Here is a 27780-nt window from a genome sequence, read left to right as displayed (position 1 = left end):
TTCTCATCTCCCTCTCCTCCCACCTTCAATCTTTCCCCAAATCAGGGTCTTTTAATATGAGTCAGTTATTCACATCAGGTGACCAAAGTACTGGAGTTTCAGCTTCAGCATCAGTCCTTACAACGAATATTCAGGATTGATTTCCTTTAGGATGGACTGGCTGGATCTCCTTGCTATCCAGGGGACTCTCAAGAGACTTCTCCAACACCACAGTTCAAAAGCATCAATTCTTTGGCACTCAGCTTTCTTTATGGTCCAACTCTCACATCCATACATAAATTCTGGAAAATCCATACCTTTTACTAGATGGACATTATTTGGTAAAGCAATGTGTCTGCTTTTAATATGCTGTCTAGGTTTGTCATAACTTTTCTTCCCAGGAGCAAACATCTTTTAATTTCATGGCTACAGTCACCATCTGTAGTGATTTTTTTCTCAAATATAAATTTATTTATTTTAATTGGAGGTTAATTACTTTACAATATTATACTGGTTTTTCCATACATCAACATGAAACTGCCACAGGTATACACGTGTTCCCCATCCTGCACCCCCCTCCCTCTTCCCTCTCTGTACCATCCCTCTGGGCTGTCTCAGTGCACCAGCCCCAAGCATCCTGTATACAGAATTGAACCTGGACTGCCCATTCATTTCGTATATGATATTATACATGTTTCAATACCATTCTACCAAATCATCCCACCCTCTCCCTCTCCCACAGAGGCCAAAAGACTGTTCTATACATCTGTGTCTCTTTTGCTATCTCGCATACAGGGTTATTGTTACCATCTTTCTAAATTCCATATATATGCATTAGTATACTATATTGGCATTTTTATTTCTGGCTTACTTCACTCTCTATAATCGGCTCCAGTTTCATCCACCTCATTAGAACTGATTCAAATGTATTCTTTTTAATGGCTGAGTAATATTCCATTGTGTATATGTACCACAGCTTTCTTATCCATTCACCTGATGAGGGACATTTAGGTTGCTTCCATGTCCTGGCTATTATAAACAGTGCTGCGATGAACATTGGGGTACAAGTGTCTCTTTCAATTCTGGTTTCCTCGGTGTGTATGCCCAGAAGTGGGATTGATGGGTCATAAGGCAGTTCTATTTGCAGTTTTTTAAGGAATCTCCACACTGTTCTCCAAAGTGGCTGTACTAGTTTGCATTCCCACCAACAGTGTAGGAGGGTTCCCTTTTCTCCACGCCCTCTCCAGCATTTATTGCTTGCAGACTTTTGGATTGCAGCCATTCTGACTGGAGTGAAATGGTACCTCATTGTGGTCTTGATTTGCATTTCTCTGATAATGAGTGATGTTGAGCATCTTTTCATGTTTTTGTTAGCCATCCGTATGTCTTCTTTGGAGAAATGTCTATTTAGTTCTTTCGCCCATTTTTTGATTGGGTCGTTAATTTTTCTGGAATTGAGCTGCATAAGTTGCTTATATATTTTTGAGATTAGTTGTTTGTCAGTTGCTTCATTTGCTATTATTTTCTCCCATTCTGAAGGCTGTCTTTTCACCTTGCTTATAATTTCCTTTGTTGTGCAGAAGCTTTTAATTTTAATTAGGTCCCATTTGTTTATTTTTGTTTTTATTTTCAGTATTCTGGGAGGTGGGTCATAGAGGATCCTGCTGTGATGTATGTCGGAGAGTGTTTTGCCTATGTTCTCCTCTAGGAGTTTCATAGTTTCTGGTCTTATGTTTAGATCTTTAATCCATTTTGAGTTTATTTTTGTGTATGGTGTTAGAAAGTGATCTAGTTTCATTCTTTTACAAGTGGTTGACCAGTTTTCCCAGCACCGCTTAACATGTATACTATCATGTGAATTGAATCGCCAGTCTATGTCTGACGCAGGATGCAACATGCTTGGGGCTGGTGCATGGGGATGACCCAGAAAGATGTTCTGGGGAGGGAGGTGGGAGGGGGGTTCATGTTTGGGAATGCATGTAAGAATTAAAGATTTTAAAATTTAAAAAATAAAAAACTAAAAAAAAAAAAAAAAAAAAAAATAAAGAGATTGTCTTTAATCCATTGTATATTCTTGTCTCCTTTGTCAAAGATAAGGTGTCCATAGGTGTGCGGATTTATCTCTGGGCTTTCTATTTTGTTCCATTGATCTATATTTCTGTCTTTGTGCCAGTCCATACTGTCTTGATGACTGTGGCTTTGTAGTAGAGCCTGAAGTCAGGCAGGTTGATTCCTCCAGTTCCATTCTTCTTTCTAAAGATTGCTTTGTAGTGATTTTGGAGTTTAAAAAAATAAAGTCTGTCACTGTTTCTGTTGTTTTCCCATCAATTTACCATGAAGGGATGAGACAAGATGTCATAATCTTTATTTTCTGAATGTTGAGTTTTAAGCCAACTTTTTCACTCTCCTCTTTCACTTTCATCAAGAGGCTCTTTAGTTCTTCTTTGCTTTCTACTATAAGTCTGGTGTCATCTGCATATCTGAGATTATTGGTATTTCTCCCAGCAGTGTTGATTCCAGCTTGTGCTTCATCCAGTCCAGCATTTTTCATGATATACTCTGCATATAAGTGAAATAAGCAGGGTGACAATTGGAACCAGTCTGTTTTTTCATATCCAGTTCTAAATGTTGTTTCTTGACCTACATACAGACTTCTCAGGCAGCAGGTCAGGTGGTCTGGTATTCCCATCTCTTGAAGAATTTTTCACAGTTTGTTGTCATCCACAAAGTTGAAGGCTTTGGCGTAGTCAATAAAGAAGTAGATGTCTTTCTGGAACTCTCTTGCTTTTTTGATAATCCAACAGATGTTGACAATTTGATCTCTGGTTCCTCTGCCATTTCTAAATTCAGTTTAAACGTCTGAATGTTCATGTTTTACATACTGTAGAAGCCTGGTTTTGACAATTTTGTGCTTTTCTTTGCTAGCATGTGAGATGAGTGCAATTGTGCACCAGTTTGAGTATTCTTTGGCATTGCTTTTCTTTGGGATTGGAATCAAAACAAACCTTTTTGTAGTCCTGTGGCCACTGCTTAGTTTTCCAAATTTACTGGAATATTGTGTGCAGCACTTTCACAGCATCATCTTTTAGGATTTGAAAAAGCTCAACTGGAATTCCATCACCTCCACCAGCTTTGTTTGTAGTGATGCTTCCTAAGTGATGCTTCCACTTTGTTGCATTCCAGGATGTCTGGCTCTAGATGAGTGATCACACCATCATGATTATCAGGGTCATGAAGGTCTTTTTAATATATTTCTTCTGTGTATTTTTGCCACTTCTTCTTAATATCTTCTGCTTCTATTAGGTCCATACCGTTTCTGTCATTTATTGTGCCCATATTGAATGAAACAGTTTCTTGGTATTTCTAATTTTCTTGAAGAGATCTCTAGTCTTTCCAATTCTGTTGTTTTCCTTTATTTCTTTGTATTGATCACTGAGAAAGGCTTTCTTATCTCTCCTTGCTGTTCTTTGGAACTCTACATTCAAATGGGTATATCTTTCCTTTTCTCCTTTGCCTTTTGGCTTCTCTTCTTTTCACAGCTATTTGTAAGGCATCTGCAGACAACCATTTTGCCTTTTTGCAGTTCTTTTGCTTGGCGATGGTCTTGATCCCTGCCTCCTGTACAACGCCATGAACCTCTTCCATAGTTCATCAGACACTCTGTGTATCAGATCTAATCTCTTGAATCTATTTGTCACTTCCACTGTATAATCATAAGGGATTTGATTTAGATCATACCTGAATGACCTAGTGCTTTTCCTTACTTTCTTCAATTCAAGTCTGAATTTGGAAATAGAGAGCTCATGATCTGAACCACAGTCAGCTCCCAGTCTTGTTTTTGCTAGCTGTATAGAGCTTCTCCATCTTTGGCTGCAAAGAATATAATCAATCTGATCTCGGTATAGACCATCTAGTAATGTCCATGTGTAGCATCATCTCTTGTTGTTGGATGAGGGTGTTAGCTGTAACCAGTGAGTTTTCTTTGCACAACTCTACTAACCTTTGCCCTGTTTCATTTCTACTCCAAGGCCAAACTTGCCTGCTACTCCAGATATCTCTTCCTACTTTTGCATTCCAGTCCCCCATGATGAAAAGGACATCATTTTTTTCTTTTTTTTTTGGTGTTACTTTTAGAAGGTCTTGTAGGTCTTCATAGAACCTCTCAACTTCAGCTTCTTCGGCATTAGTGATTAGAGTAAAGACCTGCATTACTGTGATAATGAATGATTTGCATTGGAAACAGAGATTATTCTGTTTTTTTTGAGATTGCACTGAAGTACTACATTTTGTACCCTTTTGTTGATTATGAGGGCTACTTCGTTTTCTAAGGGATTCTTGCCCACAGTTATCAATATAATCGTCATCTGAATTAAATTCACTCATCCCTGTCCATTTTAGTTCACTTATTCCTAAAATTTTGATGTTCACTCTTGCCTCTTTGGCCTGAGTGTTTGGCCACTCAGGTTTTTTTGGCCAAACTCCAGTTTGGCCACTTCCAATTTACCTTGATTCAGGGACCTAACAGTCCTGGTTCTTTTGCAATAGTGTTCTTTACAGCATTAGACTTTACTTCTAAGACACATCTACAACTGAGTGCTGTTTTCACTTTGGCTCAGCCTCTTCATTCCTTCTAGAGCTTTTCTCCACTCTTCTCCAATAGCATATTCGGCTCTTACCAACCTGGGGACTTCATCTTTCAGTGTCCTATCTTTTTGCCTTTTCATACTGTTCATGGGGTTCTCAAGGCAAGAATACTGAAGTGAAGTGATTTGCCATTTCCTTCTCTGGTGGAACACGATTTGTCAGAAATCTCCACTATGACCCATCCATCTCAGATGGCTCTATGTGACATGACTCATAGTTTCATTGAGTTAGACAAGGCTGTGATCTATGTGATCAGTTGGTTAGTTTTCTGTGATTGTGGTTAATACATATATATATATATAATTCTGTGATTGTTATAGTTTACTATCATGTTATTGAATACTACTAGTACATTGATATGAACCTGGCTTATTTGACAAATCAGCCAAAATTATTTTTATAAAAAGTGACAAATTTCAAGTTACAGATATTTGGGGGTCACTAAAATTTTTTGGTAAGTTTGTTTGCTTAAAATTAATGCTGAACTTATGCTAGTAAAACTTATCTCTAGAAATATATGCAAAATTTTTTATAGATATATTACTTCCCTTGAATTTGAAAGAAAAATTAGATAATGGTGTTGCTGGACAAAATAAAGAAAACAAGATTAGAAAATTATAATTTCTGCAGTGCTACATGAGGGTTCATTTTAATATTTTCTCTTCTGGGTGCATTTGGAATTTACCTAATGAGAAAAAGTTCTTTTTTTTTTTTTTTTAGTTTGATGTCAACAGAAAGTTTTGCCACCATAAAATTTCAAATATCTCTCATGATTTATTTTTGTTAAATCCTTTTTTAAAAAATATAATTTTTCATCAGTGCATTATTGTAGAACAATTAGAAAATACACATAGACCAGAGGAAAAATATAAGCATGCATGATCAAACTACTTAGAGATAAGAACATTAATTATTTCACTTAAATATGTATTATTGGAAGAAAAAACAAAAACAGTTTCTAAGGGTATCTTTGAATATTAAAGGCTATGGTACATAATGCTATGAAGAACATTGATTATCTTTGCTTAATTACATGGTGTGTTGAAGTATATGTGTGTGTGTGTCTGTCATGGGTGTGAATGCCAAAGAGTTTATGCAGAAGGGTAAGGAAAAACTTGTTTTGTTTTTTTTCCTATGATTCAGTTTCAGACACCATCCATTTATATTTTTATATAAATATAACTTTAACTTTTTATATAATAAAATACATTCATATTCATCTTTTATGATTTTTTCATAAATGAATGTTAAAGTTTGTGAAATGCAGTTTTGGTATATATTTAAGTGACAGTAAGTTATTTTAATTGAATTGAATAATCAACCAAGATAGAGAAAACATTAACAAACAAAAAAGAAAGGAGTAAGAGAAATTAATAATAAAAATGTTTACTGTTAATAAAAATAAGTATAATTGTTTAAAAAACATCAAACAAAAAAAAACATCAAACATCATTATAATTATTTTGAAAGTATTGAAACAGGGAATGTTGGAAGGTAATTTTTAAAAAGTTAGCTAGGCATACATCAACATGTATGGCAAAACCAATATAATATTGTAAAGTAATTAACCTCCAATTAAAATAAATAAATTTATATTAAAAAATTAGATAGCATAATTTTACTATATATTACAACAGAGAATTGAGGATGGTAGACAAAATTTAGACAAATCAATAAATATAGTTAACTCTGTAGCACTGTATTTTTTTAAACAGATTAAATGCCTGGATAAGAAAGTGGCTTTTTTAGTCTGTGTGAGTGTGTATATAGTCAAAATATGTACAGAGATTATGACTCATAAAATGGAGATTGTCTTTGAATAAACATTTTGTAAATATTTTATTGATGTAAAAATTTCAATTATAAAGAATTTATAAAAATAATACAAAATGTATCATCACTTCAATAAACTAACCATATTATTTATAACATTAAAAAACCATTATTTTTGTATATGCTTTGTGCAACTGATCTGCTAAAGATGGGGAAGGACAAAGAAAGGAAAAACTGCTTCTCTAATTCTATCTACCTATATTTGCATTGCCTAAAAGTATTTTTATGACTGTAAACATTTTCATTACAATTATATTTTGATCATGAATCTCTCCATTTCATTAAAGTATAATTTAATATTCACTATCTTAAGTTATATTTTATGTAGCATTAATATGGTATTGGGTATTTTTTTTATTTACATCAGTTAGACATAACTTTGATCAGTCTTTTGTTTTTAATATTTTGTTTTTAACATTTTTAATATTCAATCTTAAATATTTAAATAATATTTACATTAGTTAGACATAATTTTGATCAATCTTTTGTTTTTAATATTCTGTATTTTTCTTGCAGTATACTTTAACTCTACGGCATAGACTATATTGTATGTTGGAAACCAGGGAATACGTATTTAAGCAGGAAACTTTAATGCATTTAATTTGCTTTTAGTTTCTTTCTAATTTATCATCTTATTAATTTTTATATTTTATACCCTTGTAGATTTCTTGCTTTTACTGTTGATTTTATTATTATATATTTAGTGTGCTTTTGTTGTTGTTAAAGATTTAATAGTATCTGTAAGACTGAGGCCTTCTATTTTAAAAAGAGCTTAAATAAGCTCTTTCCTAGTTCTCCCCCAATCTACTTCACTTTTCAGCAATTATTGATATTATTTTGATTACCATTTTGCTAATAATTAGTCATGTGGCACATCCTTCAATGTGCTTGTTGGTCATCTGTATGGCTTCTTTAGAGAAATGTCTATTTAGGTGTTCTGCCTATTTTTTGATTGAATTTTATGGTTTTGTTGTTGTTACTGAGTTGTATGAGCAGTTTGTATGTTTTGGATGCATGTATATAATTTGTATGTATATAATTATTGGTCCTATCATTTGGAAAAAATTTCTCTTAGGTTTTTATTTGTTGTTGTTGTTTATGGTTTCCTTGTTGAACAAAACCTTATAAGTTTGATTAGATATCATTTGTCTATTTTTGCTTTTATTGTATGGCTTTGGGAGACTGACCTAAGAAAACATTACTAAGATTTATGTCAGAGAATATTTTGCTTAAGTTCTCTGTTAAGAGTTTTATGGTTCAGTTCAGTTCAGTTCAGTTCAGTCACTCAGTTGTGTCCAACTCTTTGTGACCCCATGAATTGCAGCACACCAGGCCTCCCTGTCCATCACCAACTAATGGTTTACCCAAACTCATGATACCATCAAGCCATCTCAACCTCTGTTGTCCCCTACTCATCCTGCCCCCAATCCTTCCCAGAATCAGGGTCTTTTCCAATGAGTCAACACTTTGCATCAGGTGGCCAAAGTATTGGAGTTTCAACTTCAGAATCAGGCCTCCAATGAACAACCAGGACTGATCTCCTTTAGGATGGACTGGTTAGATCTCCTTGTGGTCTAAGGGACTCTCAGGCATCTTCTCCAACACCATAGTTCAAAAGCATCAATTCTTTGGTGCTCAGCTTTCTTCACAGTCCAACTCTCACATCCATACATGACCAGTGGAAAAACCATAGCCTTGACAAGATGGACCTTTGTTGGCAATGGCAAAACAATTCAGTATTCTTGCCTTGAGAACCCCATAGTAAAGTAAATGTCGCTCAGTCGTGTCTGACTCTTTGCGACCCCATGGACTGTAGCCTACCAGGTTCCTCCATCCATGGGGTTTTCCAGGCAAGAACACTGGAGTGGGTTGCCATTTCCTTGTCCAGGAGATCTTCCCAACCCAGGGATCGAACCCAGGTCTCCCGCATTGTGGCAGATGCTTTACCATCTGAGCCACATGAACAGTATGAAAAAGCAAAATGATAGGATACTGAAAGAGGAACTCCCCAGGTCAGTAGGTGCCCAGTATGCTACAGGACATCAGTGGAGAAATAACTCCAGAAAGAATGAAAGGATGAGGCTAAAGCAAAAACAATACCCAGTTATGGATGGGCTAGTAATAGAAGCAAGGTCTAATGCTGTAAAGAGCAATATTGCATAGGAACCTGGAATGTTAGGTCCATGAATCAAGGCAAATTGGAAGTGGTCAAACAGGAGATGGCAAGAGTGAACGTCGACATTCTAGGAATCAGCGAACTGAAATGGACTGGAATGGGTGAATTTAACTCAGATGACCATTATATCTACTACTGTGAGCAGGAATCCCTTAGAAGAATTGGAGTAGCCATCATGGTCAACAAAAGAGTCCAAAATGCAGTATTTGGATGCAGTCTCAAAAACAACAGAATGATATCTGTTCATTTCCAAGGCAAACCATTCAATATCACAGTTATCCAAGTCTGTGCCCCAACCAGTAACGCTGAAGAAACAGAAGTTGAATGGGTCTATGAAGACCTACAAGACCTTTTAGAACTAACACCCAAAAAACATATCCTTTTCGTTACAGGGAACTGGAATGCAAAAGTAAGAAGTTAAGAAACAAATTTGCTCAGTTGTGTCCGACTCTTTGCAACCCCATAGACTGTAGCCTACCAAGCTCCTTCATCCATGGGATTTTCCTGGCAAGAAACACCTGGAGTAACAGGCAAATTTGGCTTTGGTGTACTGAATGAAGCAGGGCAAAGACTAATAGAGTTTTGCCAAGAAAATGCACTGGTCATAGCAAACACCCTCTTCCAACAACACAAGAGAAGACTCTACATATGGACATCACAAGATGGTCAACACAAAAATCAGATTGATTATAATCTTTGCATCCAAAGATGGAGAAGGTCTATACAGTCAGCAAAATCAGACTGGGAGCTGACTGTGCCTCAGATCATTAACTCCTTATTGCCAAATTCAGACTTAAATTGAAGAAAGTAGGGAAAACCACTAGATAATTCAGGTATGACTTAAATAAAATTCCTTATGTTTATACAGTGGCAGTGAGAAATAGATTTAAGGGACTAGATCTGATAGACTATGACTAGATCTGATAGATCTGATGAACTACGGACAGAGATTCGTGACACTGTACAGGAGACAGGGATCAAGATCATCCCCAAGAAAAAGCGATGCAGAAAAGCAAAATGGCTATCTGGGGAGGCCTTACAAATAGCTGTGAAAAGAAGAAAAGCCAAAAGCAAAGGAGAAAAGGAAAGATGCAAGCGTCTGAATGCAGAGTTCCAAAAAATAGCAAGAAGAGATAAGAAAGCCTTTCTCAGCGATCAATGCAAAGAAATAGAGGAAAACAACAGAATGGGAAATACTAGAGAGATCTTCAAGAAAATTAGATATACCAGGGGAACATTTCATGCAAAGATGTGCTTGATAAAAGACAGAAATGGTCTGGACCTAACAGAAGCAGAAGATATTAAGAAGAGGTGACAAGAATACACAGGAGAACTGTACAAAAAAGAGCTTCACGACCCAGATAATCACATGGTGTGATCACACACCTAGAGCCAGACATCCTACAATGTGAAGTCAAGTGGGCCTTAGAAAGCATCACTATGAACAAAGCTAGTGGAGGTGATGGAATTCCAGTGGAGCTATTTCAAATCTTGAAAGATGATGCTTTCAAAGTGCTGCAGTCAATATGCCAGCAAATGTGGAAAACTCAGCAGTGGCCACGGGACTGGAAAAGGTCAGTTTTCATTCCAATCCCAAAGAAAGGCAATGCCAAGAATGTTCAAACTACCACACAATTCCACACATCTCACATGCTAGTAAAGCAACGCTCAAAATTCTCCAAGATAGGCTTCAGCAATACATGAACCATGAATTTCCAGATGTTCAAGCTGGTTTTAGAAAAGGCAGAGGAACCAGAGATCAAGTGGCCAACATCCACTGGATCATTGAAAATGCAAGTGAGTCCCAGAAAAATATCTATTTCTGCTTTATTGACTATGCCAAAGCCTTTGACTGTGTGGATCACAATAAAATGTGGATAATTCTGAAAGAGACAGGAATACCAGACCACCTGACCTGCCTCTTCAGAAACCTACATGGAGGTCTGGAAGCAACAGTTAGAACTGGAATGGAACAGAAAACTGGTTCCAAATAGGAAAAGGAGTACGTCAAGGCTGTGTATTGTCACCCTGTTTATTTAACTTTTATGCAGAGTACATCATGAGAGATGCTGGGCTGGAGGAAGCACAAGCTGGAATCAAGATTGCCAGGAGAAATATCAATAACTTCAGATATACAGATGACACCACCCTTATAGCAGAAAGTAAAGAGGAACTAAAAAGCCTCTTGATGAAAGTGAAAGAGGAGAGTGAAACAGTTGGCTTAAAGTTCAACATTCAGGAAACAAAGATATGGCATCTGGTCCCATCACTTCATGGGAAATAGATGGGGAAACAGTGGAAACAGTGTCAGACTTTATTTTGGGGGGCTCCAAAATCACTGCAGATAGTGACTGCAGCCATGAAATTAAAAGACGCTTACTCTTTGGAAGGAAAGTTACGACCAACCTAGATAGCATATTCAAAAGCAGAGATATTACTTTGCCAACAATGGTCTGTCCAGTCAAGGCTATGGTTTTTCCAGTGGTTATGTATGAATGTGAGAGTTGGACTGTGAAGCAAGCTGAGCACCAAAGAACTGATGCTTTTGACCTATGGTGTTGGAGAAGACTCTTGAGAGTCCCTTGGACTGCAAGGAGATCCAACCAGTCCATCCTAAAGGAAATCAGTCCTGGGTGTTCATTGGAAGGAATGATGCTAAAGGAGAAACTCCAGTTCTTTGGCCACCTGATGTGAAGAGTTGACTCATTGGAAAAGACCCTGATGCTGGGAGAGATTGGGGGCAGGAGGAGAAGGGGACAACAGAGCATGAGATGGCTGGATGGCATCACCGACTCAATGGACATGAGTTTGAGTAAAATCCGGGAGTTGATGATGGACAGGAAGGTCTAGAGTGCTATGATTCATGGGGTCGAAAACAGTCAGACAGGAATGAGTGACTGAACTGCCTGACTAGGTTGGTCATAACTTTCCTTTCAAGGAGTAAACGTCTTTTTATTTCATGGCTGCAATCACCATCTGCAGTGATTTTGGAGCCAAAAAAAAAAAAAAAGTCTGACACTGTTTCCACTGTTTCCCCATCTATTTCCCATGAAGTGATGGGACCGGATGCCATGATCTTCATTTTCTGAATGTTGAGCTTTAAGCCAACTTTGTTCACTCTCCTCTTTCACTTTCATCCAGAGGCTCTTTAGTTCCTCTTCACTTTCTGCTCTAAGGGTGGTGTCATCTGCATATCTGAGGTTATTGATATTTCTCCTGGCAATCTTGATTCCAGCTTGTGCTTCCTCCAGCCCAGCATTTCTCATGATGTACTCTGCATATAAGTTAAGTAAGCAAAATAAGCAGGGTGAGAATATACAGCCTTGACATACTTCTTTTCCTATTTGGAACCAGTCTGTTGCTCCATGTCCAGTTCTTTTTTTTTTTTTTTTTTTTTAGTTTTTTAGTTTTTTAATTTTAAAATCTTTAATTCTTGTCCAGTTCTAACTGTTGCTTCCTGACCTGCATATAGATTTCTGAAGAGACAAGTCAGGTGGTCTGGTATTCTGATCTCTTTCAGAATTTTCCAGTTGTTTTATGGTTAATATGTATTTAAATCTTTAAGCCATTTTGACGTTATTTTCTTGTGTGGTGTGAGGTAACTTTATTGATTTACATGTTATCGTCCAATATCCCCAATTGCACTAGCTGATAAGACCATATTTTACACTTTTAATTTGTAATCTTTCCGACAGTTCTGATTATATGGTTTTCTTTTTTGTTATTAATGTTCAAGTTTTCTTTGCTACTTGGAAACTACCCTATTTATTTATTTATTAATGATTACTTTTTTTTTCTCCTTCACTTTAATTCTATTTTTTTTTCTTTACTTATTTTAATTGATAGGCTAATTACTTTACAATATTGTTGTGGTCTCATGCCGGTTAGAGTGGCTGCTATTAGAAAGTCTACAAACAATAAATTCTGGAGAGGGTGCAGAGAAAAGGGAACCCTCTTACACTGTTGGTGAGAATACAACTAGTACAGCCACTATGGAGAACAGGGTAGAGATTCCTTAAAAAACTGAAAATAGAACCCCCATACAACCCAGCAATCCTACTGCTGGGCATACACACCGAGAAAACCAGAATTGAAAGAGACATGTGGACCCCAATGTTCATCACAGCACTGTGTATAACAGCCAGGACATGGAAGCAACCTAGATATCCACTGGTAGACGAATGGATAAGAAAGCTGTGGTACACATACATAATGGAATATTACTCAGTTAATAAAAAGAATGCATTTGAATCAGTTCTAATGAGGTGGATGAAACTGGAGTTTATTATACAGAGTGACATAAGTCAGAAAGAAATACACCAATATAGTATATTAACACATATATATGGAATTTAGAAAGATGGTAACAATGACCCTATATATGAGACAGCAAAAGAGACACAGATGTATAGAACAGTCTTTTGGACTCTGTGGGAGAAGGAGAGAGCAGGATGATTTGAGAGGAAACTACTTTAAAATCATTTTTAGAGGAGTAAATGTGTCAAATGTTTTTGAAATTGTATTTATCTGATGTTCTTTCTGTGACATTTGTAGATGAAAATAACTTAGCTTGGTATAAGAATATCTCTGATACACATTTGTTCATTCTGTGTTGTCATTGTAAAAATTTCTATTTAAATTTGTAGAAGAGGTTTTGGTCATTTCTGAATTTTGTTTCTTTACATATATATTTAATAAGATTTGTCTTTATAATACCATCACAGTATACATGGGAGTGTGCATTTTTTAAAATATCACTTGGCATTTTCCTATTTTATCTTTCTACTTTGTTACATTTATTTTATTTGCCTTGGTTTATTCTTCAGGAATACCAATAAATAATTTATTATATATCCATTTCCTGAGCTCCACATGTAACTTTCCTCACTGACTTTTTCAACTCTTGAATTTATCTCATTTTTGGATGTTTTCAAATCTGTTTCTACCTCATTGATTTAATTTTTTTATCAATTTGACTTCTCACTTCAGGATTTAACTATTTGATTGTACTATTGTGATTTTATTATATGCACTCTTAATTTTTCTTTTCTTTTAACCTTATTCCTGTTTCATTCTACTGCCATTTCATCTTTCCCAGTTTTACTTTTTAATTTTTTTTTACTAATGATATTTTATTGTGTTCTTAATTTATGAAAAGCATATCGTTTTCATGATTGTCATAGTGGCAAAGATTTTTTTCTGAAATTTGAAAAGTGAAGATCCTAAATTTCTTTATTTCAGATCTAGCTACTTTTGGTATTTCCTTTTCCTCCTGTTATAGTTTTAGTGTCAACATTTTCAGGGTTGGTTTGTTTGTTTTTACTTAATAAGGAGGCTTTGGCTTATAGTTATGAACTTATGCACTCTTGGAAGTATTATTTTTGACAAATAAAAAATAAATCATTTTCTTATATGTGAAGCTAATATCTAGTTAACACATTTTTCATATCATATTTTAGATATTATAGGTGTTCTCTAGAAACTTCCTTGTACTCCACTACTCTGTTCTCTAATAATTTTAAATAATGTGCAAACCAAAGTTTTTCAGAATGCATAATTAATAGCATGCTTTTGTCTTCAACTCTAGTCTCTAGTGGTGTAATTGATAGACTATTTCTCCAACAATAGAATCAATGGTTTCCCCAGTTTATTTTTAGAACTTCCTCTTTATTCCTCTCTTTATGTGTAAATATATCCTGTGATTTCTCACTCTGAAATGATGTTAAAAGATGACATCCAAGATGTACTGAAGGTTCATGGAGGCCACCAGAACAAAATCCTAAGAGGAGGCTGAGAGTTGTCCAGTTTTTTAATTGTTGTATGCTCTGAGTCTCTAACACAGAAAACAGACGGTGTAGGGGACTGCTTAATTCTTATAACATTTTAAATGTATTTACTATATTATATTTTTAAATGGGTATTTTACTCAAAGAGTTAAAGCTTAAATGTGCTTTAAAAAAATCTGGCCCCATCTGTCTCTAATTAGCATTAATAGTGTTGATCCACAAATCAGGCATTCAATTGTCTGAGTCTAGTTTGGAAAGTACACCAATGATTCTATGGTTATCTTAGTGAAAGTTTTGTATAGACAATATTGTGAGTTTCTAGCCATATTATTTTTAATGTATTACTTATTTAATAGAGAAAAATTCATTTGTCCCAGTCTTCTCATAATCTGTTAGAGTAATCAGAAGTTAGTTGAAACTTTTAGATGGCAATTTGGCAGTATCTATTTGCCAATTTGAAATTGAAATAATAAACCTGAAAAGTTGAAATATTTCAGTGGAGGATTGTTTCAACATTAAGCATACCTTGAAAATAGAATGAGGTCTATCTAATTGAACTTTATATGCATTAAATCAAGGTTTTGAAGGATATGAATAATATTTTCCATTTATGCACATAATGGTAGTAAGATGATACATAGTATGTTTATAGTCTTTATAAAACATATATTTCTATGCTAATTGGTTTAACTCTAGGATGTATACTGGAGGCTTGTGAAGAAGTGAGGAGAAATGTTACACTTTTGAGTGTATATATTTTATTTTTAAGCAGATTTATTTACATAAATTAAGAAACATTCAGTGATGGAATAAAGCAAAATAAAATTTTTAAAGAAAGTAATAAATCTTATCTCAAAGTATAAAAATATCATGTGAATGATTAGAGCTTTGTAATCTGTCACATCCTATTGAAAAGTTGGCTTCCCTGGTGGCTTTACAGTAAAGAATCTGCCTACAATGTGAGGGTCCTGGGTTTGATCCCCGTGTCAGGAAGAACCTATGCAGTAGGAAATGGCAACTCACTCTAGTATGCTTGCCTGGAGAGTTCTGTGGACAGAGGTTTTTCTTGTGATCCTCACAGGACAGCATTTATGCATATGGTTGTTCACATATAAAAGATAGTGTGCTTCGGTAATATATGCATCTGTGGTGTAAATTTATGCTCTTTCTTTTATAATTGCTTAGCTCTAACTTATTTTGAATACTTATTTATAGCCAGAGGAATTTTTCTTGAAACATATCATTGTACTTGTGATTCAGTTTCTCTTTTACTCTTAAAAATTAATATATTACTTTTTGAAAAAATATGTAAAAGAATGTTCTTTGCATAATCTTAATAGGAAACAAATATATTTTAGCTAAATATCAAATAGTTCTAATTTTTATGTCATTGCATATACTGTTCTGAATCAAAATAATGCTTTAAAATATAATGATGAGTAGATAGATTTATGATTTTAACAATATCAAATCTGACTTCATTTCCTTTATTTTCATTTATCATTGTCATAGTGACTTGCTGAAGTCTTGTGGGAGAATGCAGATAACTATCTATATTAGCACTGACATGTCCAAATCAGAAGGCATATATGCTCATAAAGACTTTTGCAGCCTTTAAATAACAAAAAGTAAGGCTATTGTTATGTAGCACAAAATTCATGTATATCCAGTGTTCGTAGGCAAATTGAAAGTACAGCATGCTTTATTAACTAGTGGACAACTTTGTCTTTGGGAATTGGTTAAGAACTTGCAGTATAATACTACAAATACCTCATCTCGCTACATTGACAAACAAAAGGGCTTATGAGCTACAATTTCTGACTAGAAACATATCTGTTGAACAAACAAACATCTTGGTCTTTCCATTAGTCTCTTCCTGCCCTTCATCCTCTGAAAGCCATCTGAAGGTTGACCATCATTTCCTTTATATCCCCCAACTCTCCCCCTATTGCTCCAGTGGGTTTCACTGATAACACTCCTGAAAAGACACATCACTCAGTGCCTGAATGGTTTGATTGAAGGCTTTTATCACTGAAAAAAATCTCTCTAAATTTTTCTTTTTTAGTGAAACAGAACTAGCACAGTGGTTTTTATGGCAAATATTATTACAAATATAATGATGTACAAAATTCATTGAGTGGTTCTTATTTAAAGTTCAAATTCTACTAGGTGTGAGATTTTCACAAAGCAAAGTTGAGACACCATTTGAGGCCTTGGGCTCCATTCAAGGTACATGAATCTGATTTCCTGGGCAATCTTTGGCATTTACTTGCACGGCCTTAACCTAATCTAGTGGGTGCTCCCCCATCTGTAAAAAAATATGTTAATAATACATGTTTATTTTTAAAGTGCTTTGGTATGCTAGGAGTAAAAATGTCACAAGTGCAAATATTGTTAGTCATCTAGTCTAGTTAAGGCTATGGTTTTTCTAGTGGTCATGAATGGATGTGAGAGTTGGACTGTGAAGAAAGGGGAGAGCCGAAGAATCGATGTTTTTGAACTGTGGTGTTGGATTAGACTCTTGAGAGTCCCTTGGACTGAAAGGAGATCCAACCAGTCCATTCTAAAGGAGATTAGTCCTGGGTGTTCTTTGGAAGGAATGATGCTGAAGCTGAAACTCTACCAAGGTCCAGCCTCAGCAGAATCCAGGGATATGCTCAGGATGGATGACGTCAGCAAATGAAGAAAGATAGAGAAAGAGATAAGGAAAGAATGACACGGAGTGGCCAAGCTTCAGTGAGCAAGGCCCCTCACTTTATTTTCAGAGAGGGCTTTTATATCCTGAGTTGTACATACAGCAAGGTGAAAAATGCAGAGTCAACTCAACATTCCATCAATATTTTATCGATACCAGGTTCCTTCCTTCAAGAGTCTTATTTTTTGTACATTATCTTCTGGCCCTGAGTCCTGTTGATATTTTATGACCTCTTTTTGATAAAGGTTGGTCAGTCAGAACAATAATTTTCCCTTAAAGTGTTTCTTCTTAAATTCCTAGCCTGCGTCACCCTAAAAGTACAGAGTTACATTTTTATGGAGCAAAGATTCAGCGGGTTACAGCAAAGAAAGAACTTATTAACTCAAAGTCTAATGTTGCTAATGTTAAACTTGCTGCTTGTTTTTTCTACATCCTGACTATATGCACTCCCAGGAACACAATGGATAAGTGATGTGAGAACTTGGCAGCAAGCATTGACTCAACAATGTTGCAAGAGTCTGGATAAACCTGCCAAGTAAGCTAGAATGCTAACACAGGGTTTGAATTGAAACACTCTTATCTTGTCCAGGAGACTTAGTAACTAAAGCCCTAAGTTAACTCTTTCCAGAGAAATGTGGTCTGGGACAGCCCCCTGTTAATGTCAGAAGAGTTGATGAAAGACATAAAATAGTAAGACAAATTCTGGTTTGGGTTGGGGGGGGGGGGTAGATGCTCGAGCAGGTCCAGGGGGTCCCTCAAGTCCTGATCTTGCCTTTGCTCATCAGGCCTCTTCCTCATGACCTTTGACATGGGTGGGGTTTTCCACGCTGGCTCCCGGCAAAACTCCAGTACTTTGACCACCTCATGCTAAGAGCTGACTCATTGGAAAAGACTCTGATGCTGGGAGGGATTGGGGGCAGGAGGAGAAGGGGACGACAGTGGATGAGATGGCTGGATTGCATCACCAACTCAATAGACGTGAGTCTGAGTGAACTCCGGGAGATGGTGATGGACAGGGAGGCCTGGTGTGCTGCAATTCATGGGGTCACAAAGAGTCGGATATGACTGAGCAACTGAACTGAACTGAAGGAGACAAAAGAACTGTATACAGAAAACTATAAGACACCAATGAAAGAAATCAAAGGTGACATAAACAGATAGATATTCAATGTTCCTAGGTAGGAAGAATCAATATTGTGAAGATGACTATTCCTACCAAATGTAATCTACAGATTCAATGTGATCCCTATCAAGTTACCAATGGCATTTTTTCACAGAATTAGAACAAAAAATTTCACAATTCATATGCAAACATGAAAAATCCTGAATAGCCAGAGCAGTTTTGAGAAAGAAGAATGAGGCTGGAGGAAACAACTTCCTGATTTCTGATTATACTACAAAGCTACAGTCATCAAGACAGTATGGTACTGGCACAGAAACAGAAATATAGAGCAATGGAACAAGATAGAAAGCCCAGAAGTAAACCTATGCACCTATGGGTAACTTTTGTTTGGCAAAGGAGGCAAGAATATACAATGGGGCAAAGACAAACTCTTCAATAAATGGTGCTGGGAAACTGGACAACTACATGTAAAAGAATGAAATTAGAACACTTCTTAACACCATATGCAAGATAAACTCCAAATGGGTTAAAGATCTAAATGTCAGACCAGAAACTCTAAAACTCTTAGAGGAAAACCTAGGCAGAACATTCAACGATATAAGTCAAAGCAAAATCCTCTATGACCCACCTCCTAGAATAACATACTTAAAAACAAAGGCAAACAAGTGGGGCCTGATTAAACTTAAAAGCTTTTGCATAGCAAAGGAAACTATAAGCAAGGTGAAAAGACAGCCCTCAGAATGTGAGAAAATAACAGAAAATGAAACAAGTGATGATTAATTTCCAAAATATACAAGCAGCTCATACAACTCAATATGAGAAAAACAACCCAATCAAGAAGTGGGAAAAAGACCTAAACAGGATATTTCTCCAAAGAAGACATACAGATAGCTAACAAACATGAAGATGCATAACTTCGCTCATTATTAGAGAAATGCACATCAAAATACAGTGAGAGACCACTTCACATCAGTCAGAATTGCCATCAGCAAAAATTCTACAAACAATAAATGCTGGAGAGGGTATGGTGAAAAGGGAATGCTCTTTGCAGTGTTTTTTTTTTTAAATTTTGTTTATTTTTTAATTTTTATTTTTACTTTATTTTACTTCACAATACTGTATTGGTTTTGCCATACATTGACATGAATCCACCACGGGTCACTGTTGATGGGAATCTAAATTAATACAGCAAGTATGGAGTTTCCTTTAAAAGCTAGGAATAAAACCACCATATTACCCAGTAATCCCACTCCTAGGCATAAACCCCAAGGAAACCAAAATTGAAAAAGACACATGTATCCCATTGTTAATTGAAGCACTATTTATAATAGCTAGAAGATGGAAGCAACCTACATGTTGGTCAACAGATGAATGGATAAAGAAGTTGTGGTACATATACACAATGGAATGTTACTCAGCCATAAAATGGAACACCTTAAGTCAGTTCCAGTGAGGTGGATGAACCCAGAACTTGTTATACAGAGTGAAGTAGGTCAGAAACAGAAAGATAAATATTGTATTCTAATTCATATATGTGGAATCTAGGAAAATGGTACTGAAGAATTTATTAACAAGGCAGCAATGGAGAAACTCTTACAGTAGAAAGTGAAGAACTAAAAAGCCTCTTGGTGAAAGTGAAAGAGGAGAGTGAAAAAGTTGGCTTAAAGCTCAACATTCAGAAAACTAAGATCATGGCATCAGATCCCATCACTTCATGACAAATAGATGGGAAAACAGTGGAAACAGTGGCAGACTTTATTTGGGGGGGCTCCAAAATCACTGCAGATGGTGACGCAGCCATGAAATTAAAAGACGGTTACTTTTTGGAAGGAAAGTTATGATCATCCTAGACAGCTTATTAAAAAGCAGAGACACTGCTTTGCCAACAAAGGTCCATCTAATCAAAGCTACAGTTTTTCTAGCGGTCATGTATGGATGTGAGAGTTGAACACTAAAGAAAGTTGATAGCTGAAGAACTGATGCTTTTGAACTGTGGTGTTGGAGAAGACTCTTGAGAGTCCCTTGAACTGCAAAGAGATCAACCAGTCCATCCTAAAGGAAATCAGTCCTGACTGTTCACTGGAAGGACTGATGCTGAAGCTGAAACTCCAATAGTTTGGCCACCTGATACAAAGAGCTGACTCATTTGAAAAGACCCTGATTTGGGGAAAGATTGAAGGTGGGAGAAGGGGATGACAAAGGATGAGATGGTTGGATGGCATCACCAACCCAATGGACATGAGTTTGGATAAACTCTGGGAGTTGGTGATGGATAGGGAGGCCTTGTGTGCTGTGGTCCACGGGGTTGCAGAGTCAGACACGGTTGAGAGATTGAACTTAACTGAATGGAGAAACAGAAATATGGAATAGACTTATGAATATGGGGAGAGAGGAAGAGAGGGTGAGATGTATGGAAAAAGTAAATGGAAACTTAAATTAACATATGTAAAATAGATAGCCAATGGGAATTTACTCTATGGTTAAGGAAACTCAAACATGGGCTCTGTATCAGCCTAGAGGGGTTGGATGGGTAAGGGGATAGGAGGGAAGTTCAAAAGGGAGCAAATATATATCAATGGCTGACTCATGTTGAGGTTTGACAGAAAACAACAAAATTCTCTAAAGCAATTATCCTTCAATAAAACAATAAAATAATTTTTAGCAAAAGTCTAAACCCAACGGCATATATGCTAATGAAGATGGATACTGAATTAAAATTTTTCCAATCTTTCAAACAAAGAAGTGTAGCATATGTTTATATATTGATATTAAAATGGCCGTACTACCCAAAGCAATCTACAGATTTAGGGTAATCCCTAACACAATATCCAGGACATTTTTCACAGAGCTAGAATAAATAATCCTAAAATTTATATGGAACTACAAAACATCCAGAAATGCCAAAGCATTCCTGAGGAAAAAGAACAAGGCTGGATGTACAACACTCCCAAGTATAAGTATATATATACACATACGTACACACACCAAACAATCCTGTATCTATGATCAAAGAAGGAAAAGACTGTGGGGCTTTTTCTTTTGTTTTGTTACTGTCAAATCTTGCCTTCACCATTTTCCCCTAAGCCCATCAATTACTGTCTCTTCCACAGAGTTTGCTTTTATGTACAATGCATTACTGCATTTTTGTTTCTCGATAAAGATAGACATATTAAAATGTAAAATAAATTAAGAGAAAGCAAGTATGAGAAATACAGATCTTTGTAAAACTGCATCTTCTAACTGATCTCTTCAAGGTCAATAGCATTTGTTTAGTTTGGCACCAAAAGAATTAAAAGAATGCGTTTTTCTTCACCCACATATTTTTATTTTACTGATCTTCTCTGTCTGTGTGTTATCTTATTTAGTACATCCAAATTTACCTGTGTGTGTATGTGTGTGTGCACTAGTCAGTCTGTCGTGTCCGACTATTTGCAATCCCATGGATTGTAGCCCACCAAGGATGTTCCAGGCAAGAACACTGAAGTGGGTTGCCATTTCCTTCTCCATGAAATTCATTTATAGTCACAAACACTTATTGCCAATCTTTCAAAGATGGTGTATGTAGGTCCTTTGTGTCTTGAACCATCAGCAATTGTGTTGTTACTTATAGAGATACGTGAGTTAACAGCAGATAAGACCCTGTGTCAGGGAAAGAGAAGGTCACTAAAGCTCTTTCTTGGCTACCTGTTTCCTGCTCTTCACCATCTAGCTGAATTAAAACTTCTCTATACAATTTATTTTTGAGGAAACAAAGTAAGGATTTACATTCAGGGAGGATATTAGTAAAACATTCCTTACTTACGAAAGATGAGACAGAGGAAAAGGGATGGATTTACAATGTCCAGCTTGTTTTTCACTTTTCTCCTGCTGCTGCTTTCAGTGGACTAATTCATTTCTCCTTCCTGTTTTTCCATTTTTCCCTTTTATTTTCCTTCTCTGCTTTCTTCATTCTCTAAATTGTGGAATTTTATTTCTGACCACTTAACTGATCAGAAAAAGTCACCTAAAGACTGTGTCTCACTTCTACTGTATAATAATAAGGATTTTATTTAAGTCATACCTGAATGTGGTTTTTACCTACTTTCTTCAATTTAAGCCTGAATTTAGCAATAAGGATTTCATGATCTGAGCCACAGTCAGATGCCGGTCTTGTTTTTGCTGACTGTATAGAGCTTCCCCATTTTTGGCTGCAAAGAATATAATCAATCTGATTTCAGTGTTGACCATCTGGTGATGTCCATGTGTAGTCTTTTCTTGTGTTGTTGGAAGAGGGTGTTTGCTATGACCAGTGCATTCTCTTGGCAAAACTCAATTAGCCTTTTCCCTGCTTCATTCCGTACTCCAAGGCCAAGTTTGCCTGTTACTACAGGTGTTTCTTGACTTCCTACTTTTGCATTCCAGTCCCCTGTAATGAAAAGGACATCTTTTTTGGATGTTAGTTCTAAGTTCTTGTAGGTCTTCATAGATCCGTTTAACTTCAGCTTCTTCAGCGTTACTGGTTGGGGCATAGACTTGGATTCCCGTGATATAGAGTGGTTTGCCTTGGAAACGAACAGAGATCATTCTGTCGTTTTTGAGATTGCATCCAAGTACTGCATTTCTGTCTCTTTTGTTGACCATGATGGCTACTCCATTTCTTCTAAGGGATTCCTACCCACAGTAGTAGATATAATGGTCATCTGAGTTAAATTCACACATTCCACTCCATTATAGTTCATTGCTTCCAAGAATATTTATTGACTATGCCAAAGCCTTTGACTATGCGGATCACAATAAACTGTGGAAAATTCTGAAAGTGATAGGAATACCAGACCACCTGACCTGTCTCTTAAGAAACCTATATGCAGGTCAGGAAGCAACAGTTAGAACTGGACATGGAACAATAGACTGGTTCCAAATAGGAAAAAGAGTACATCAAAGCTGTATATTGTCACCCTGCTTATTTAACTTCTATGCAGAGTACATCATGAGAAATGCTGGGCTGGAAGAAGCACAAGCTGGAATCAAGATTGTGGGAGAAATATCAATCACCTCAGATATGCAGATGACACCATCCTTGTGGCAGAAACTGAAGAGAAACTAAAAAGCCTCTTGATGAAAGTGAAAGTGGAGAGCAAAAAAGTTGGCTTAAAGCTCAACATTCAGAAAATGAAAATCATGGCATCTGGTCCCATCGTTTCATGGGAAATAGATTGGGAAACAGTGGAAACAGTGAGAGACTTTATTTTTTGGAGCTTCAAAATCACTACAGATGGTGATTGCAGCCATGAAATAAAAAGATGCTTACTCCTTGGAAGGAATGTGATGACCAACCTAGATAGCATATTCAAAAGCAGAGACATTACTTTGCCAACAAAGGTCCATCTAGTCAAGGCTGTGGTTTTTCCAGTGGTCATGTATGGATGTGAGATTTGGACTATGAAGAAAGCTGAGCACCGAAGAATTGATGCTTTTGAACCATAGTGTTGGAGAAGACTCTTGAGAGTCCCTTGGCTGCAAGGAGATCCAACCAGTCCATTCTAAAGGAGATCAGTCCTGGGTGTTCTTTGGAAGGACTAATGCTAAAGCTGAAACTCCAGGACTTTGACCACCTCATGTGAAGAGTTGACTCACTGGAAAAGACTCTGATGCCAGGAGGGATTGGGGGCAGGAGGAGAAGGGGATGACAGGATGAGATGGCTGGATGGCATCACTGACTCGATGGACATGAGTTTGAGTGAACTCTGGGAGTTGGTGGTGGACAGGGAGGCCTGGCGTGCTGCAGTTCATCGGGTTGCAAAGAGTAGGACACAACTGAGCGACTGAACTGAACTGAAAGTCTGTGTTAGCTAGTAAGCCACAATGAAACCAGGACAAACTGAAGTGACTATATAGATTATTCAGGCAAATTAAAGCCAAATCAATATGCAATGGAAATGATACACACTGTTTTACATTACCAAGTTAAATACTGTTAACTACATGATTTGCTTACATTTTATAGGCCTTAGATAATAGATATTATCTAGATGCATATTTTTAACCTCATTTGGAGAGGGTTGAGTTAATAATATGCTTTTATTAAGGTTACTCTTTTCTCTTATTTCATTTATTTCTTTTCATTCACCTACTCCAATCTCCTCTCTATTCATCTCCACTCTGCTACAATCTTTCTGTATTATCTTTTTTTATTTTTGTTTGTTTTGACATGGTTCTTATAATGTATTATGTTATTAAACTTATATTATGTTTGGTTCACTGAGCACTATGATAACATTTTATTGACCAGGGAATTTTTGCAGAAATTAATGCCTGTGGCCCACAGTTTGCTATGGAAGTGAATATTGAAATGTCTTCAGTCAATAAGTTGATCCATTTGTGGAAATCAGTTTTTAATCTAATGCTCCTAAGAGTGGCATCCTTTAAAGTGGAGTAAGTTTTGCTTTGGGAGGCAGGTAAACTACTTGGGGATTAGTTTAATACTTTAAAATTTTCTTAGGGTAGGCTAGTCTAAACTTTACCTTGACTAGTTAAGCCTTACTACAATGAGACCCTGCTAATATCTCTACTGCCTATCATAGATGTTCAGTTAATTCTCTTTGATATAGCTAGTTGAATATCTTCTCTGTTTAAAGAACATTTCATCTTAAATTACCGTAGTTATTTTTCCATTGAATTTGTTCTTTGATAGGTCTTATGGATACTTATCCTATGCTTTATACTCCTAGGTATTTACTCAGACTCAAGATTACTCCTACTTAGATGTATGAAGTCCTTTTGGAGGATGCATAGCTTCCTTTTCTCCAATAATCTTAACAAACCCACTAAATAACTCTGTCTCTTTAGCACTGCTTATTTTCAATATATAAGAAGTGGTTTTATATATTTTTCTCAGTTATCTATTATGAGAAGATAATTTCAGTACTATTTCTTCCATTCTGGCCACAAGGTGAAGTAAGAAAGTTTAGAATCTACATCTTTTCTGCTTAGTATCACATGATTATCAAAGCATGAACTTTTCAACACCAATGAAAAAGCTTCAAGTTATAAATGTAAAATGCTTGATAGATGCTGAAAAATGCAAAGTATAAGTTACAGGCAGATTAATTCATCTAGGACTAATCATATAATATGAACTAAATAAGTTTGTATCAGTTCATATCCTAAGTAACATGTTTGCCTTGGAAGAAACCAAAATACTAGATTACCAGTAAATTAATAAAAAACCATTCTTCCCCAGAGAAGAAAATGGCAACCCACTCAAGTATTCTTGCCTGGAGAATTCCATGGACAGAGGAGACTGGCAAAGTAGAGTTCTTATTAGTACCATTCCTAAATACCATGGGGAATGCAACAATTTCTAGAGAAGAACTTTGAGCCCTCAAAGCTTTGTTCTCTAATTGGTATTCCTCAGCCACTTGTCTACCAATACTTCTATGGTTCTATGTATATCTTCTGAGAATTAATAGTGAGCAATATTTTGAAGTAAGGTTTCATACTTAACTGTGATTAACATAGTTTATGCCAGCATATGCTCTAGATTTGGAGAATGGTGATCCATTTGATAGGAGATAGCATTTGGATTAGCCATTGTTATGTGCATTTTGATACATTTTTAGCTTCTCAATAGAAGGTGATTTCATGCTTCAGTGAATTCTTCACAGATTTTAAAAATAATGTATATGTGTAAATATTTAACTAGAAAGCAAATATCTTTAAGGAATTTCAAGTGTATGGCATGGCCCTATAACTCTCTTCATAAGCAAGGAGGCTGGATAAATTATACTTGGTGATAATATACTCCACCTTTTCATTGGAAGATTAACATTATTTACCAAGAAGGAACTACGGGAATAGGCAGAGAGTTGCACTGGTGAAGAGCCAAAAAACCACTGAAAAGGTTTTCTATATGTGAGAAGGAAACATATGTACTGAAAGCAAAGAGAAGAACAAGTGAAGGTGCATGATAAAGCTTTTGTTTGTTTGTTTTAAATGGTGAAAACGTAATGATTCATTACTGTTTCTGAAGTTTAAATTCTAACGGGCAAACTGGGGATTTAAGGTACAACGATTCAATTTAGTTTCTCAAAGCCTAGCTGCTATAGCCATAGTATGGGATCTCTATTAGACTGCTACTCCATTGAAAGGTTGACGCTACCTAGGGAATTCTTTTCAAGAACAAATTATGGTTATTTTTAAGTTGTTGCTTTGAGGAAACTGAAGAACCTAATATAGGCCCTCGCCAGGTATCACTCCAAGACTTCAAGTATTGTTTCTCTGGGAAACTTTGTATAGGAGCTTCAGAGTAGCATTGTCTTCTTGCCTTAATTCCAAGAAATTCTGTACTGGTACTGGGAACCTCAGGAAATAAAATTATGATAGGAGGAACTCAAACACATGGCCTGTCTTACTTTCATTTAATTATTTTGAACAATTGAAATATTTCTAGAAGCTGGTTTATCTGACTGTCTTTATAGCCAACTGCTTCTTACTCAGTCACATTTTCAATAAGGGTTTCTCAAAAACCAACTTAACTCCTTGATTCTTGAGGCAGCATTCTTTTTCTATTTAGATTGCAATTCTGTCTTTGAATCCTGACTGGATGTCTCTCTGTTCTCACATTCTCTTGGCTTTTATTCTTTGATCTACTTGTCACTTTTATCGCTTGACCTCCTCATGATTTCCTATAAAAGCAGAGGGAGTTAAGTAGTTGGTGACCAACAACTCCTCCCTCTGTATCATGTTTTATTAAATTCTGGTTTTGCTGGGGGCATACTTAAATCACAACCAAAACGTTTTAAGTTGGGATAAGAATGGGTTGGTTTATCAAGTAGGACAGTGAAACTTTTTTAGGAAGAAATACTCAGAGAGTAAGGGAGAAAATGAATGGGAACTTCACTTTACACGACTTAAGACAACATGGCTGTCTCAATAAATGAGGCTAATGTTTCTCCTGGATCCCAAAATTCAAACCATATATATAAATATATAATTCAACTACTGTATGGTTTAAATGGGCTTATTGGGCTAGCCTGGGGAAAATATCATTTTTACCATTTTCTACAGAAAAAGTATTTTCCAATTTATGTGTCAGACAACTCAGTGAACATTTTAAAAACAAATTTTTATGTTGGAACTATCTGTGCAGCAGTTTCTTTACAGTTGTATATAAAGTGTTTTATATTAAAATTGAGTTAATGTATAAAAACACACCTTTATACCACAATAAAGTTACTAGTGCTTAGTAAACAAATAAAAACTACTCTTTATGAAAGGAATTGCTGAAATGTTACTGTAATCCCAGAAAAGGAGGCAAATGTATATAGGTTATGTATTGGATTAATTAATAAGATATCCATAAGTTATTTATTACCAATTTACATAAAGCAAAAGTTTACAAATAGCTCTTGTTCTTGGAAACTCAGTCCACATCTGAAGAGAAGGAAAGAAATTGATGCTGGAAGAGAAAAAAGGGGGAGTAACAAAATTTTCATGAGCCAAAGCATAATGAAGAATAAACTATTGAGAAGATCGTTGCAGGAGTTTAAGTCAGAGTTAAGTCAGA

Source organism: Ovis canadensis, chromosome 8, assembly GCF_042477335.2.
Source record: "Ovis canadensis isolate MfBH-ARS-UI-01 breed Bighorn chromosome 8, ARS-UI_OviCan_v2, whole genome shotgun sequence".
Lineage (NCBI taxonomy): Eukaryota > Metazoa > Chordata > Mammalia > Artiodactyla > Bovidae > Ovis > Ovis canadensis.
The sequence above is the reverse complement of the archived record's forward strand: the minus strand, read 5'-3'. Positions refer to the sequence as shown.